Source organism: Stenella coeruleoalba (assembly GCF_951394435.1).
Source record: "Stenella coeruleoalba genome assembly, chromosome: 9".
NCBI classification, from domain to species: Eukaryota; Metazoa; Chordata; class Mammalia; order Artiodactyla; family Delphinidae; genus Stenella; species Stenella coeruleoalba.
In genome coordinates, this window is record NC_137155.1 from 69757046 (window position 1) to 69774234 (window position 17189).

Here is a 17189-nt window from a genome sequence, read left to right on the forward strand (position 1 = left end):
TTCTAATTTTATTGATTTGACTCCTCTCCCTGTTTTTCTTGATGAGTCTGGCTAATGGTTTATCAATTTTGTTTATCTTCTCAAAGAACCAGCTTTTAGTTTTATAGATCTTTGCTATTGTTTTCTTTGTTTCTATTTCATTTATTTATGGTCTGATCTTTATGATTTCTTTCCTTCTGCTAACTTTGCGTTTTGTTTGTTCTTCTTTCTCTAGTTCCTTTAGGTGTAAGGTTAGATTGCTTATTTGAGATTTTTCTTGTTTCTTGAGGTAGGGTTGTATAGCTATTAACTTCCCTCTTAGAACCGCTTTTGCTGCATCCCATAGGTTTTGGATTGTCATATTTTCATTGTCATTTGTCTCTAGGTATTTTTTGATTTCCTCTTTGATTTCTTCAGTGATCTCTTGGTTATTTAGTAACGTTTGTTTAGCCTCCATGTGTTTGTGTTTTTTACGTTTTATCCCTGTAATTCATTTCTAATCTCATAGCATTGTGGTCAGAAAAGATGCTTGATATGATTTCATTTTCTTAAATTTACTGAGGCTGGATTTGTGACCCAAGATGTGATCTATCCTGAAGAATGTTCTGTGTGCACTTGAGAAGAAAGTGTAATCTGCTGTTTTTGGATGGAATGTCCTATAAATATCAATTAAATCTATCTGGTCTATTGTGTCATTTAAAGCTCCTGTTTCCGTATTTATTTTCATTTTGGTTGATCTGTCCATTGGTGTAAGTGAGGTGTTAAAGTCCCCCACTATTACTGTGTTACTGTCAATTTCGTCTTTTATAGCTGTTAGCAGTTGCCTTATGTATTGAGGTGCTCCTATATTGGGTGCATATATATTTATAATTGTTATATCTTCTTCTTGGATTGATCCCTTGATTATTATGCAGTGTCTTTCCTTGTGTCTTGTAACATTCTTTATTTTTAAGTCTATTTTATCTGATATGAGTATTGCTACTCCAGCTTTCTTTTGATTTCCATTTGCATGGACTATCTTTTTCCATCCCTTTACTTTCAGTCTGTATGTGTCAGTAGGTCTGAAGTGGGTCTCTTGTAGACAGCATATAGATGGATCTTGTTTTTGTATCCATTGAGCAAGCCTGTGTCTTTTCTTTTCCTTTTTCTTTTTTCTTCATTTTTTTATTTTTTGTTAAGCCTGTGTCTCTTGGTTGAAGCATTTAATCCATTCACGTTTAAGGTAATTATCAATACGTATGTTCCTGTAACCATTTTCGTAATTGTTTTGGGTTTGTTTTTGTAGGTCCTTTTCTTCTCTTGTGTTTCCCACTTAGAGAAGTTTCATTAGCATTCGTTGTAGAGCTGGTTTTGTGGTGCTGAATTGTCTCAGCTTTTGCTTGTCTGTAAAGCTTTTGATTTCTCCATCGAATCTTAATGAGATCCTTGCCAGGTAGAGTAATCTTGGTTGTAGGTTCTTCCCTTTCATCACTTTAAGTATATCATGCCACTCCCTTCTGGCTTGTAGAGTTTCTGCTGAAAAATCAACTGTTAACCTTATGGGAGTTCCCTTTTGTGTTATTTGTCGTTTTTCCCTTGCTGCTTTCAATAATTTTTCTTTGTCTTTGTTTTTTGCCAGTTTCATTACTATGTGTCTTGGCATGTTTCTCCTTGGGTTTATCCTGTATGGGACTCTTTGCACTTACTGGGATTGGGTGGCTATTTCCTTTCCCATGTTAGGGATGTTTTGACTATTATCTCTTCAAATATTTTCTCTGGTCCTTTCTCTCTCTCTTCTCCTTCTGGGACCCCTATAATGCAAATGTTGTTGTGTTTAATGTTGTCCCAGAGGTCTCTTAAGCTGTCTTCATTTCTTTTCATTCTTTTTTCTTTATTCTGTTACGCAGCAGTGAATTTCACCATTCTGTCTTCCAGGTCACTTATCTATTCTTCTGCCTCAGTTATTCTGCTATTGATTCCTTCTAGTGTAGTTTTCATTTCAGTTATTGTATTGTTCATCTCTGTTTGTTTGCTCTTTAATTCTTCTAGGTCTTTGTTAAACATTTCTTGCAACTTCTTGATCTTTGCCTCCATTCTTTTTCTGAGGTCCTGGATCATCTTCACTATCATTATTCTGAATTCTTTTTCTGGAAGGTTGCCTATCTCCACTTCATTTAGTTGTTTTTCTGGGGATTTATCTTCTTCCTTCATCTGGTACATAGCCCTCTGCCTTTTCATCTTGTCTATCTTTCTGTGAATGTGGTTTTTGTTCCACAGGTTGCAGGATTGTAGTTCTTCTTGCTTCTGCTGTCTGCCCTCTGGTGGATGAGGCTATCTAAGAGGCTTGTGTAAGTTTCCTGATGGGAGGGTCTTGTGGTGGGTAGAGCTCCATCGATAGTTTTGTTCTCAGATGAAGTACAGACTACCATTGTCTCAACAGGCTGAATGTGGAAATAAAAGCAAACCTGCTAGGGTTGGAGGGTCTCCTGCAGAGGCAGGGGGTGATTGTGGCTTACTGTGGGGACAAGGACCTAAAACAAATTTTTAATGGCATTTTTATTAGTGTGCATGTAGGTGATAACTTATTAAAATAGCTCTTGAATATTCTCAGTTAGCCAGATCTATTCAGCTCTTCCAAAGCCAGACAGTAACATTTCTTCCACATTAATACCTCATTTCAGAACTGTTCTTGTCCTGATTCAATTGTGTGTTCTCTCTCTGTAGGCTCTTTCTTTAAAACATAAACCTATGCTAGTCCCTACTTCTCTGTCCCAACTGGCTGCTTTTTTATACCATAACTTTTGCTCTAACCCTAAAAAAGTGTCTTTATTAAGATACATTATTTCTTATAAAATTCTCTAAGAATACTTTTGTCTGTGAAACTAGAATAACCAAATTGAAAAACACTGTTTTTTTCGTTGCTACTGTTGTTTTGCCATCTTAAGAAAATATAGTAATTTACTCTAGTACAGTGATCATAAGGCAAAAAGATAAATTGGAAGTTTGTTTTAGTGTATAACATGGAAATTTTCATTAAGATGAAGTCTAAAAATTATCGTAACATCAGGAGTTTAGGCAAGCATGTATCAATATTAAAAGTAGATTAGTGAGCACAAAAAACAAGTATTTATTTTTTTCTGTAAGATTTATCACCAAATCAAATACTGAATTATTGGAGGCAAGGTGAAAAGGAATCTGATATTGGGAAGACCTGGTCTTCATTTCTGAATCCAAGAGGAGAGCAGAGGTTCAGCACAAGTCCCTCCTATCACTTGCCGGGTGTTGAGGGGACAATAAGGAGAGCCTGGCACTCAGCAGGTTGCCTGCCACTGTAGGGAAGGATACCTAATTGAAGAAAAACAGTTATTTGCATTAGCCCCTGCTCCATATTTTCCATCTCCAGGAGGGTTGATAACTCAATTGGGGGCAAAGAGTGGGAGGAATAACAAGTTCCACTCTGGCCTCTTTTTTTCCAACACAGTTCATAGGAAACCTGAATTTTCTGGGTTGTTAGGATGAGTGCTCAGATTAATAAAGTGTGCTTTAGTTCTCATTTGGGTATAAATCCTTGTCTGTATATTCCACAGGCCATTACCTCAGCAGGATGGAGGGGAAGCGGCATCAAGAACCCTTGTTTTTGCCCAAATGCCCTTCAGATTTCTCTCTGCCAAGATTTTGCTCATCCTGTGTCCTCTAAGTAGAATTCCTGTTAGTCCTATCCACCCATCATGAACTCTTTCCAACTCTTCCTCCCGTAAAGTGACTAAACCCTGATAGAATTTTGCTGGTGGCATTTATATAACTTTTTTTTTTTTTTTTTTTGTGGTATGTGGGCCTCTCACTGCCGTGGCCTCTCCCGTTGCGGAGCACAGGCTCCGGACGCGCAGGCTCAGCGGCCATGGCTCATGGGCCCAGCCACTCCGCGGCATGTGGGATCTTCCTGGACCAGGGCATGAACCCATGTCCCTTGCATTGGCAAACGGACTCTCAAGCACTGTGCCACCAGGGAAGCCCTAAATTGTCATTTGTAATATCCAAAAGCTAAAGACATTTTCATTGCCTTGAGTATAGGCAACCAAGTATCTATATTTACTATCTATATTATATATATCTATAATCTATATATTACTATCTATATTATATATATATATATATATAATATATCTATCTATATTTACCACGCGGAACGGCTGGGCCTGTGAGCCATGGCAGCTGAGCCTGTGCATCTGGAGCCTGTGCTCCACAACGGGAGAGGCCACAACAGTGAGAGGCCCACATAATGCAAAAAAAAAAAAAAAAAAAAACAGACAATTTAGTAAACAAAATCCTATATAGTACTTACAACCAAATTAAACAAACTAAAAAGAATAAATATAAGGTCCTGTATAGAGGGCCAAAACTTAATGCAGGAACTGTTACTTAACATTTAAAGTACCACTAACTTTTTAAAGCCTAGATATTATGGTTAATGATACACCTGAACTGAGTGAACTGCTTACTCTAAAGAAAATGTAATAATAAGTCCCTAGCAATATATTAATTATATCAAAATTTACTTCTCTACCAAATATTATTGTACACTTAGTAGATGCAAGTCAATGTGTTCTGCAATGCAGTTGTGATAGGCAGAAATAAAGGCTGCCCAAATATATATCTACATCATATTTCTAAGAGTAGATGAATATGATACTTTACATGGCAAAAGTGACTTTACAGATGTGATTAAATTAAGGACCTTGTGATGGAGGGATTATACAATCCAATTCTTTGGGTCCTTAAAATTGGAGAACCTTTTCTGGTTGTGGTGAGAAAAAGATGTGATGACAGAGGCATGGTCAGAGAGATGCTACGTGGCTGGTTTTGAAGATGGAGAAAGGGAGCCAAGGATGAGCCAAGGATGCAGGCAGCCTCTAGAAGCTGGAAAAGTCAAGGAGACAAATAGGTTTTCCCCAAGAGCTTCCAGAAAGGAAAGCAGCCCTGCCAACACCTTGATCTTGCCCACTGAGACCTCTGTTGGACTTCTGACCTACAGAACTATAAGATAATAGATTTGCATTTCTTTAAGCCACTACATTTGTGGTCATTTGTTACAGCAGCAATAGAAAACTAATTCCAGCAGCCCCTTATTCTTTAGTGAGGGAGTTTTACATAAAAGAATTATCTAATCACAAAGGTGAAAATTACTCTGAAGGAAAAATGACCAAAACTGTATGAGCCTGTCCATATCCAGTCTAATTATTGAATTGGTGACCAGGAAGGATTAGACATTCGTGAGTGATGAGTGATGATCTGGACAGTCATAAAGGCATGGTCAGGGACCACTGAAATACAGTGTTTATATGGGATAATATTGCAGTAGGGTTCAGTCAAGGAAGCAGAACCACTATGAATTCAGGAGTAGAAATTGATTATAACAATTGAATATCAGAGGACTTATGAACCAGTCAAGCTAAGCCAAGCATGTTTAACCACTAAAGAGGGACCATAATGGAGGAGTCAGTGGGAAGTTGTTGCCTCTGTGTGTCTGTAGCTAAGGGTCCAGTGAGAGGTCTGGGGCCGTTGTTGAACAACAGGCCATTAGTCAGGGAGAAGATCTTTTCCATGGAGTGGAAAAGACAAGGAGTACCTGAACCTTGGTAGTACCTTTGCATCTATCTGTCACCACATCTAACCACAACAACATTCGGAGAGTAGGGACTGCTGTGTCACTTCTGCCTCCATAGCTTATGCAGATTTCTCTCGACCAAATCAGAACCCATACCCATACAGGGAAGGGGATTCTGGGAAGTGCAGTTGCCAGCTTCATCAGGTTGACAGTAGAATTATTCATCACTACAGGAACCATACTTTAAGAGTAGCACAGATAATTTTTGTATTGGCATGGAAGGCGTCTAGGATGGTTTGGGAACATTAAAACAGAGCAATGTGAGAAATTCTACTTCGTCATTTTTTGTGCATCCTTTCATATCTACACATTCAGGTGTCAAGGTCAACTAAAAATTACTGTTACACATTTTTTCCCCAAATTTTTTAACTGCTTGACTTTCTTCATAGTAATTGATTTTACTCTTTTAGGGGCATTAATGAGAGAAACATCAATTGTATATGCATTGTGAGTAGGAAAAATCCAGTCGTCCTATGTGTTTTTCCTTTACTCTCATACCACTACCACACTCACAACTTTTCTGATATCAAGTTTTTCCCACACCAAGCAACTTTTTGTGACACCAGCTATGTGTCATACAATTTAACTCAATTCCGACACTGCCTGAAGATAGCCTCAGATCCCACAGGTTAAGGGCTCAGTCCCATGAGACTGCCCCCTACTTCGGATGCCAATTGCAAGTAGTAGTCCCCAGGTTATCCACAAATTCTGTCTGAGTTGGCTAAAAATCGGAAGTTCCCATGACCTCCTCCCGCTCGGATTCGGTTATTTGCTAGAACAGCTCACAGAGCTCAGAGAAACACTTACATTTATCAGTTTATTATATAATATTAAATAATAAAGGATGTGATGAAGCATATAGATGAACAGCCATATGAAGAGATACACAGGGCAAGGTCTGAGAGGATCTCAAGCACAGGAGCTTCTGTTCCCATGGAGTTGGTTGGGGTGCATCACCTTCCCTGTATGTGGATGTGTTCATTAACCTGGAAGCTCTTTGAACCCCACACTTCGGGGGTTTTTATGGAGACTTCATCATGTGGGCATGACAAATCACAAACTCCATTTTCAGCCCCTCTCCCGGCTCTGGAGAATGGAAGTTGGGGCTGAAAATTCCAAGTTTCTAATTATGACTTGATCTATCTGGTAACCAACCTCCATCCAGGATCCCACAAGAGTCACCTCATTAGAACAAAAGATATCGCTATCACTCAGGAAATTCCAAGGAATTTAGGAGATTTGAGTCTGGAAACGGGGTCAAAGAACAAATATTTAGAATAAAACATGCTCCTAATGCTCTTATTACTTAGGAAATTATAATGGTTTTAGAACCTCCGTGCCAGGGACTGGGGACAGAAACCAATATAAATATATTCTATACTTTCACACATTGAAGGAATAACATATACTGAATGAATTGTTCCAAGAAGAGCAAGTTAACAATATTTTGATGTAATGGATATTTCTTTTCATTTGCCTGAAGATGACCATATTAGAGTATTATTTAGGCTTTAAAAATAATCAGCTTATTAGAAAATACCACCAATTTCTTCTTAGAAGAATTATTTTGTTTTTGAGATTTTTATATTATTGTTCTTGAAACTTTGATCATGTACTACTCAACTTAGTGTCTTAAACAAGATATTTGAAAAAATTTTTAAATATATTACTGATCTGTTTTCTATAAAATATTCGAGAAATTCCAATTTTAGTACTATGCAAGTTACTGAAATACAATATTTCCAAGTTTATTTTGTTGTATTTCAGTTGTTATGGTGGCAAATATTGTACATATTTAAATGTGGGATAGCATTTCATATAAGCATCAGTAAAATCCCTAAAGTATTTTAAGTAGTGGAGACTGTCGATGTCAGTTACTTTATAAATTTTGTCAGTGATTTGGATTGCCGTGCACTGATGTGTAGAACACGTGAAGGATATCTCTAGGGTTTAACTTATACATCACAAGTGAAGTCACCATCACAAATTATCACACTGTATATTTTTCAATCCATAAATAAGCCCTTATTATCTATCTTCTTAATGTTATAAATCATTTTCATAAAATAACTATACTGGTAAAAGAGAAAAACATGATGTCATAGTTGAGTTGAGTTTATATTTTCTATCCTATCATAAAAATATTTAACAACCCACATATAATGGCCATTTTTCTCAATGCCATAAATATTAATTCAAGTACAAGTTATTTATATCTTAAGATATACTGCTTTCTATTATAGTTCACCTATTTATCTATATCTATATCCATACATATATCACACACTCGTATGTGTGATATATATATGGATATAGATATAGATAAAACTGTAAGAGAACAATCACCCACACTCCTCTTGTAGCTTTGTAGCTTAATATAACAATTTTTAGTTATGTTTTGTTTGGCTGGCACAGTATTTACAGAAATGTCTTTGAAAGGCTTTAAGTAGTGCAGGGACTCCCCAAATCCATCCACAGGCTCCCCTCCTCCCTATCACCTTTTGCCTGCTTAAGTCACACATTTATATTTTCATTAGCCATCTGTAGGCATTTCAATTAGCTGATTCCTTAGCCACAACATATTACGTATCACTCTCTCCTGTAGCTTAGTTTTATGAATCCATCTCATCTGCTATCCTTTAAGCATCTTGGGGATATGGGCTATGTTCTGTTCATCTTTGTATTCTCCAGAGTGCTTTCCACAAAGAGACAGTCAATAAAAATTTATTGAAATATTCGAGGAAGTGGGAAACAGCTTCAGCATATACACAGGATGCTCCCTGAACATTTAAAGAATTAAAAGCAAATTTCATATTTTATAAAACTGGTGTTTTTAGGAATGTAGCTATCTCTGGTAACAAAATAAATATACCTTATGGAATAAATAAAACCTTCCCCAAAATAATAACCATCATTCCTTAATCTTATTTCTTCCTGAGATCTAGAATTTTATTACCTGAGTGTAAGACTGCTAGGTTTTCTTTAATTTTTATGTTACTAAGGTATCAAATGTACATGCTTTAAAAAGTCATATATTTCAATGAACATGTAACAGAAAATAATAGCACCCTGATGTGTGTGTATGTGTATATTTGTGCCTTAAGTAATGATAAAAATTTAATAAGAATGTGAGATGGACTATAATTATTATTAGGATAAGAAAAGATTTTAAAAACTGAGTAAAGTGCATCTGAATCTCAACCTCGGCTCCATTCATTCACACTCCATAATAATAAATCAGTGATCATCTGAAAATGTTGCTAGTGGGTATAAGAATCATCATTTGTCTTAGATAAGTAAACAAGCAAATAGTGTTCATATGTTATTCACGTGAGGTCACTAATAACCTATGAAAAATGGCTTTGGGTACCAGAGAATTATTTTAGAATAACATAGATCTTTGAATGACTTTTTTACCCTTAAATACTTTTAGATTACAAGGCCAGAAATGATCATGTATATAGTCTCCAAAGAAAGCCCTTGAACAAAGATTTACAATTCTCTTAGAACCAGATATGGAAGAAAACCTTTCTTAATACAACTTATTTTGTTATTCACAGAAATTTGGCATATCGTTTTATTGGCTTTTACATCATTCAAATGACTAAAAAGAGGATGTTGTATTAGCAATGCTTCAAAAAGACATTTCTTAAACCCTGGGACAGGTAATTCTTTTCCATGACTATAATGCCAACCTGTATCCCTCACCCATAAAAGAATCATCTGGCATATTTAAGGAATAACCAGGATTCAGTTTGTTTATGACACCAGTGTACCCAGAAAAAATGTGAAAAAAAATCCATCAAATGCTTTGTCACACTTCATAAAAATAAATTTCTTGACTTAAATGGAAACATCTTAGTTACTTTATAATTAGCATTGTTGGGTTATAAAATCAGGAAAATTCAAATTGTGTAAACAAAACTAAAACCCTTTTATATTTCTATTGTGTCAGGGAGCTGATAGTTCATACCATGGTAACACACTATGGTTTCATACTGTACTTTTGTCTAGAATTTTTTTGTTTGTCTGTATTTTGGTATACTTTTAGTTTCTCATATCTGGGAGGGATCTCAAGAAAAAAGGTTTTATAAAGAAATGTGAGACCTCACAGTGGATTTACAGTTATCTCGCATGCTTTTAATTCAAAAGTTGGGCATTGAAATAGCAAGCAAAGGATTTTTAAAGTCATATTATTATTACATTAGATTATAATAAAGGTGATGAAATCTCCATGGAAACGCTTGCAGTAGCCACATAAATATCATGCTAATTTCTTTTCTTTATTATCATTAATCAGACATGAACTCTTAATGAGAGAATACTTCTAATGATTTTGATTTGCAAGCCTTTGTAATTTATTAACTTCTTCAAATTGGAAATCTCCAGGGTGAAAAAAAAATCTCATTTTTATGTATATTCTGTCAGTTCAGAGCACTTTACCAAGTCCATCTACCAGGAGAATGCAGCCAACTTGCAGACGAATTTTTTGATCTGTAGAGCTGATTACAGCTGCATTTTATTTCCAATTAGAGATAGGAGTTAAGTTCAGTGATGGATCCTTAGATAACTACCTTGAAAAGCCTAAATCCAAGGCCAACTTCCATTCCATTCAGGAGATATGTAGCATTTCAAATTCCCTCAGATGGAGAAGCCTCTACTGTGGCCCTGGAATAGTTTGCCTGGATTTAAATTTTGGCTTCACTTCTTGCTATGGCTATGATCTCTCCATGCCTCAATTTGATTATCATTAAAAGTTGAATAAAAAGTATGCTGCATAATATTGTTTTGAGAATTAAATCCAATAACCCACATAAACTGCTTGGCTTAAAGTGATGTTCAGGAAGGTTAGCTCTAGCCTGAATAAATGACCTTGAGACAATTTCTGAACTCTGAATAATTTGTAGTGTATCTTGATGGTTTTCCCCAGTTCTTCTCCATAAAGTAGAGACAAATAAAGGGTCTTGGTGGAATACATATTTGTTGGTTGCGTTCTTTAGGGCAAGGTTTCACAACCTCTATCTATAACGGGCCATAAAATAAAAACAGGCTGTAGGCTGGATTTGCCTGCTGGTTGTCATTTCCCAAGCCCTTCCTTAGAACAAAGAAATGCCATTTTTAGTGAATGATAGATTCATCTTTTAACAGGTTCTATTTTTTTCTAATTAAAGTTTAATCCATACTCACTGTGAAAGAAAAAAATAAAATAATTTGAAAAATACAGAAATGTTTAAAAGAATATACAACTTTTAATCATATAATTCATGAGTAACTGCTTTGAACAGTGGATGATTTTATAGAATTCTATTTATCTGCTCAACAAATTAGAAATACACTATGAACATAATTTTAATTCCTATTCTTTCTATTTAGCATTATACAATGAATGCTTTTTTAAAAACCTCATATTTATGTATCTTTCATTATACTGTACTAATTATACCTCATAAGTTATATACCTCTATTAATAATTTACCCCTTCCACTAGATTGCTTTCAATTTAAGACTAGATACTGTCTTACTTATCTTTGTAAGTCTTAGTACCATGACTGGTACATGGTAGGTGCTAGAGATTGAACCAGTTTGAAAATTAAAGAACATAATTACCCTTTACTCGATGTTATAGCTTAGAGTCCTGGCCCTAGTTCAAAGAGGACATTATCACACTCATTACCTGCTAGCCAGTTATGCAAAAAGCAAGAGTAGCATAATTTTTGATTACCAATTCATTTTAGACAGCTCATTACTTGAAAAAATAATATATTTAGTCAATTTCCAAAGTTCCAGTATTTCTTTCATTGCCTGAAAAGCAGTTTCACTTAAAATAATTTCCTCCAAATTGTTTCAAGTCAAATACTTCTGAATGACATTTCAGTTTGTACCTGAAATTCAATATTCAGTACTACAGAGGATAATATGTAATTTACCAAAAAAAAAAAGAAAGAAAACATTTGAAGACACTTTATCAGAATACAATGAACCATTTTTCTATGAGAAGCTACGTTTTCACATACATCCTATTCCACAAAGTAAACACCAAGAAGAAAGATAAGTGTAACTTCTTTGGTGAGAAAAGGTGTATCTGAGCTTATGTTGCATTTAGGAACACAAACTAGTTTACATATTTTTGCTGATGAAAAAATTCACTCACTAGTCCCAAAATAGTCAAAAATGTACTTTAATTCATCAGCTCAGTTGAAATGTTTGATTCCCTGGTAGTTTTTGGATTAATCTCAATATGCTTTTCTCAAAATAAACTCTATCTTGGAAATCTGGATAAAATATCATCCTGAGCACAGGCATCAAACTCTATTTTTCTCAGTTCCCTATTAAAGTGGTAAAAAGTAAGTAGGAAAATAGGTTCAGGGTAAATTAGCTTTATCCCTGGAAACTTGAAAAGTTGGCATCTGTGCAAGGCTAACTGATAATTTTCTTTCATATCCATACACCCTCACATACACACACTCTGTAACATAGGGAGCTACATTTCCCATGCTCCCTGCACATTGGCTTCTGTGTTGAATACTTGAAATATTGGTGGGTGGAAGATGAACAGAAACCAGGGCAGGTCTCCTCAGTATGATATCTTTGTAGTTTCTGGGGATCATCCATGACTTCTGCTCCTGCTCAGATACCACTTCCCTACTTATGTCCTGACTCTCAACAGGTGGTCCTCGCTGTGATTCTAGCTCTCAAGGGACATCCTGGGGTTCTAGGCTGTGGTAACACCACATGTTCTCTCTTCCCATTCTCTTGTCCTCTTTTCTGTATGTTCCAATTTTTTTTTTTTTTTTTTTTTTTTTTTTTTGCGGTACGTGGGCCTCTCACTGTTGTGGCCTCTCCTGTCGCGGAGCACAGGCTCCGGACGCGCGCAGGCTCAGCGGCCATGGCTCACAGGCCCAGCCGCTCCGCGACATGTGGGACCTTCCCGGACCGGGGCACGGACCCGCGTCCCCTGCATCGGCAGGCGGACTCTCAACCACTGCGCCACCAAGGAAGCCCTGTATGTTCCAATTTTTTGTCTCTCTGTGATTTGGCATGAATATTTGTTCCCTTCTGATCACTAATCCAGTTCACTAATTCTTACTTTGGGTCATCTTCTGTCAAACTCATTTACTGAGTCTTAATTTTAGTTTTCTTATTTCTAAATTTTCCATTTGTTTCCATTTCAGAGTTTCCAGTCCTCAGCTGAAATTCTTAATTTTTTTCTCTAGTTTATCATGTTATTTCAGTATACCATTTATTTTAGAGTTGATGTCTAGTTAAATCCAATGTCTGGATCATATGGTCTATTTCTACATTATGTTTTTTTCTTTCTCTTTTGGTCATTTTGTCTTGTTTCCTGGAGTGCAGCATTTTTTGCTGGAGTGAAAAACACTGATTATCAATTCTTATAAATATAATTTGAGGTTCTGATGATGCTATAATGCTCCACATAGGATTTTCTTTATGTTGGTAAAAATTAATAAAGGAGTTGATAATCTTAAATCAATCAAATCAGTTGCCCTAATTCAGAGACATATTTCAGTATTTGTGAAGGGGGTTTTATTTCTGTTTTGCCCGTACTCCTTCCAAGATGTAAATCTTCAATGGTCTCAGTGGAATCCTGGGCTGTTAACCAATGTCCCATCTCCTTGTGATTTCTAACCTCTAATTTTTGTTCCTCCAGCCTCTTATGACCTCTGAAAGCTCTGTTCAGCTTCTCAGCCTCCTACCTACTATTTTATGCTCAGCTTCTCAGTCTCTCAGCTGTGTTTTATAGATTGGAAAATGCTTCAAAAGTAGAATATTGGATTCACTTATCTATGTTCATCCTCTTTGGAAACATTGACTCCTCTGGTCCTTGCTGATTTCTTAACTAATGCCTTCAAACAGATTTTTAAAAAATGTTTTACACAGATATAGCAGTCATTCTTGGTGGAAGGGTTGGCTTAATATAATCTAGTCCAAAAAAATGATCAAAATCAAAAGGAAAAAATTGAATAACAACTAAACAGCAAAAAGTGGGAAAAAAGGAATATTTTTAAAATCTAGAAGCAAATCATAAAATGAGAAATGCAAATATAAAAATAATTTTGAAAAATAAGAATTGTGAAATTATAAAATAAAAATCCAGCAGATTTTTTGGAGTTTCTAAAGAGCCAAGAGAACCAGCACCATCTCCTAGTTTTGACAGCGAAACCATTTTCTTTCCCAAGACATATTTTTCCCTTGCTCTTCCATAGGAGTTCTCAGAAGGCTGAAGATGAGACAGAGCCTCTTTGTGAAACGTCCACAGTTCCTGCGGAGGTGCTCTGGAATTTCTCTGAAGTCCTGGCCCAAGTAGGTACATCTTTTTGGTTACCAAAGGGTACTTTGGAGGGAAATAATTGATTCCAGGTCTGAATCATGGAAGATACAAAAGGAATCTGGAATATCTTGTTGTGTTAGAAACTAATAAAGTGTTAAAAATATGATAGAGATATAATTAAAGGGCAAAGGAACCAACTTAAATGTCTCCCTTTGGACAAATCTGGAATAATTTGAGATAAATTGAAATAATGATAGGAATAGATTATGAAGTAATAATCCATTTGTCCAAGCTGATATAAATCAGAAAATACAAATAAGTAAATAAAGGAGTGATAAAAGAAAGCTCTTCCTTAAGTAGAGTGGCAACTAACAAATACAGAAGAAATAATACAATTAGAAGATCATTAATGGTTGCTGAAACTAGTGGGTGAAAGCTTGGTGAAAAACAGGATATTTATGTAATACAAGATATTTCCCCCCAAATAACTCATTAATTACACAGGGGAAAAGTAACCTCACAGTGAAGAAACTTGGTGGATACTTCCTTAAGTAAGTGATATAAGGTAACAATGCCAGTAATAGGACAAACCAACCTCATATTTCTCCTGATACTGAAAAGTATATATATTTTCTGTGGTGATCTTGCCCAAAATGCATAAGTTTACTCTAACAAGAACGTGCCAGATACATTAAATGCAGGGACATTCTACAAGATAACTGGTTTGTAGTCTTCAAAAAATGTTAAGATCAAGAAAAACAAAGACAGAAAAGCTGTGCAAGATTAAATGAGGCAAGAGACATGACACCTATCGGCAATCCATGATCCTGGATGGGATTCTATATTGGGCAGAAGAAGTAAATGTCAGGACAATTGACAAAATTTGAATATGAACTGTGGATTAGATAATAGCATTTTATCTATGTTACATTTTCTGATTTTTGATAGTTTTACTGTGGTTATACAAAAGAATGTCTTTGTTCTTAGGAAATATATATTGAAGTTGTATGTTGTGTGTTTGTAAGTAAATATATATATATGTGGAGAGAGAGAGAGAGAGAAAATAAGTGGGACCAAATATACCAACTGATGATCTAGGTAAAGGGCAAATGGGAATTCCTTGTGCTATTTTAGCAACTTTTTTTATAAATCTGAAATTATATCAAATTAAAAGTTTACAAGCAAACAAACTAGATGACAAGAAATCCTCAAAACTATAAAGTATATGTGGATGGAGTCCAACCACTGAGGGTAGAAAGAAGCCAGTGATATTTATAACTATGTAAGAGGAAGCAGAGGGCAAGAAAATAAAGACAACATCCTGATAGAAGAATAGGCAACAGATAGTTCATAGGGAAAAAATACAAATGGCCCTTGAACATATTAAAATGTGTTCAGTTTCACTGATGAGAAAATGAAACGTCATTGAGAAATTTGGTATGTTTAAACAAAATACTTGCCAAGGTTCTGGGAAAATAGGTATTCTTATATGTTTTTGATAGAAAAATGATATGCAATGTCTAGCAAAATTGTACCTGAGTTTACCTAATTACCTACCAATCCCATTTCTAGAGATCTATCTGGATGATACACTATAAAAATATTAAAAGATGTATGAACAAGGCCAATAAGTGCCAAATGCCCATAAACAAAGAAATGGCTGAATTTAAATGAGAATACATTTAAATGTAGTTTAATTAAATACACTAAATACACTACATTAAATACACTCAATGTAGTATTATGCTCCTTTAAAAAAAGGAGATAGATCTCTACACACTACATAGAGGTACCCAGGACAGCTTTTTAGGTGAAGAAAATGCAAGTTGAAGAAAAGTGTGTATAATAAACTGCCATTCATCTAAGAAAAGAGGGAAAGAAATAGCAGTATATTAACATATTTGTTTATAGTTAAAAACAGGAGGGGGAGAAGCCAAAAAGTGGAAGAAAAATGGTTGCCTACAGTGGAGTGGAGGGAAGGGGGGGAGGAGGAGACAGAGAACTTCTCTGAATATACCTTATTTTATACATTTGGCACAAAGATGTGAACAATTATTTAATAGATAAAATATAAAGAGTAAACGTACATTTGGAAACATTTAATTCTTTAATAATCAAATAAATGCAAAATAAAGCAACAGCTTGGATGTAGAGAAGGAGAGTAAGAAGGGTGAAGGATTACTCTGAGGTTGTTGCCCTGAGCAACTAGAAGAATGACTGGTCATTGATGACATGGGAAATACCTTGAGGAGGAAGATGAGAAGCCTGATTTTAAGTTAGGATGCCTTAACACTCCACCAGTGCTGTTGGTGTCTGTTTACCTCTGCAATTTGTGGGCTCTATGACCTTGGCCAGAGCTTTCTTGAGCTTCAGTTTCCACATCTTTAAAATGAGCTTAATAATAGTGCCCTACACTAGGGTTATGGTAAAGATTGAATGAGATACCGCACATAAAAGCTCTCAATACAGTGCCTTAGACAATAAAAGCATTCAGTAAATACTCAATTTTAAAACAAACCTTGTTTAGTATTATTAAAATAATGGTTTGTTTGAATTCAAGCATTCTATATTAACAACTTTTAGTTATGGAATGAAACAGTGATTTAAAAAATTATTAATGTTCATACAGATTTAAATATGTCCCAAAATAATTCTTACACCTAACATTCATTTTAATTACTTTAGTCATTACAAAGCCTGCAAGCTTCCATTCCTGCTGCTGACACTGATTATGTATACTTCTGTCAAAGAATCAGGAAAGAAGGAAATAATAACCAATATTCATTGCATGTTTACAATATGCCAGGTGCTTTTCTAAATGCTTTAATTTATATATATATTTTGCATATTTTTTAACACATTCAGTCTTCATGACACCCAGTAGGATAGCTTCTATTGTATCTCCATTTTACAGATGAGGAAACTTGAAACAAAGAGTAATGTTTAAGGTATTTGGAACAGAGACCAACCACCCATTTCATTTGTGGAATCTGCTATAAAAGACAACATATATTGAATCAGTAAAGACATAAACTTCTTGAAGAAAAATCAAATGAAACATTTTCTGCAGAAAACTTTGAAGTTCACATGCATTTGCTCATACAGTATTTCTGGACATGTGCTGTCCAATACAAGAGCCACCAGCTACATACAGAGTACTTGAAATGTGGTTGGCAGAAATTGAGATGTGCTGTAAGTGTGAAATACACAACAGATTTTGAACTTAATATAAAAAAAAATGAAAAACATCATGTTAATAAATTTTGTACTGATTGC

The 17189-nt window shown here is 35.4% G+C and overlaps 1 long non-coding RNA gene across 5 annotated transcripts in view; it reads left to right on the forward strand.

Annotated features, from left to right (window-relative positions):
* The window catches only part of LOC307191226, a 750426-nt gene that overhangs the window by 501481 nt on the left and 231756 nt on the right, over positions 1-17189 (forward strand). For all 5 annotated transcript variants that reach the window (XR_013829650.1, XR_013829651.1, XR_013829652.1 and 2 more), the window contains one exon: positions 13849-13945. This is a non-coding gene — a long non-coding RNA (uncharacterized lncRNA). The remainder of the gene's footprint in view (positions 1-13848; positions 13946-17189) is intronic.